Consider the following 772-nt stretch of genomic DNA (forward strand, 5'->3'; position numbering starts at 1 on the left):
AGACAGGGCATCCATTATAGGGGAGTGAGGAGGGGTCTGGGATGAACTTCATGCTTTGTTAACTGAGTCTTTAACCCACAGGCTACATCTCTCCCAGAGTGGGAGCCTTTTTCTTCTCAAGACATCTCATGGGCTAGCCTAACCCTGCATCCAAAACCAATGTAATTCTCCAGAAGCAACAGCTTTATGATTTTGTTCCCTTACTTGAGAAACTCTGGATTTTACCTGCCACAGAAAGTTCATTCTGGGCTGTCATTGTCCCTGGTAAATAACTCAATTTTCCCCTATCCAGTAAACCTTATTTTCCATGGATTAAAGCATCAGTTTTTGGAGTCAGAGGAAATTTCAAATCATGGCCTTGCCACTGACTATGTGACTTTGGGAAAATACTTAAGTTCTAGGAACTCAGATTTCTTATTTGTGAATATATGCTTCTTAAGTTTGCTATGAAGATTAAATGGGATCATCAGAGCTTTTTGCATAGTATGTGGTCAGTAGCACTTACAACCTTTACAAAAGAATTTTTTGCAACGATAGATGTGTTTTATAATTGCACTGTTCAGTACAGTAGCCACTAGGCATCTGTGGCTATTGATCTCTTGAAAAGATGCTGAATTTTAAATTTTATTTCATTTTAGCTAATTAACACTGAGTAGCCACATGTGGCTAGTGGCTAGTATTTAAGACAGAGCTAGCACTAGTCAACATTGTGAAAATCAGTTGAAGGAAATAGAGGTGTCTTTTGTATGTATTATTTATGTCTCATGATACT

The sequence above is a fragment of the Bison bison genome, unplaced genomic scaffold, assembly GCF_000754665.1.
Source record: "Bison bison bison isolate TAMUID 2011002044 unplaced genomic scaffold, Bison_UMD1.0 scf7180017864139, whole genome shotgun sequence".
Lineage (NCBI taxonomy): Eukaryota > Metazoa > Chordata > Mammalia > Artiodactyla > Bovidae > Bison > Bison bison.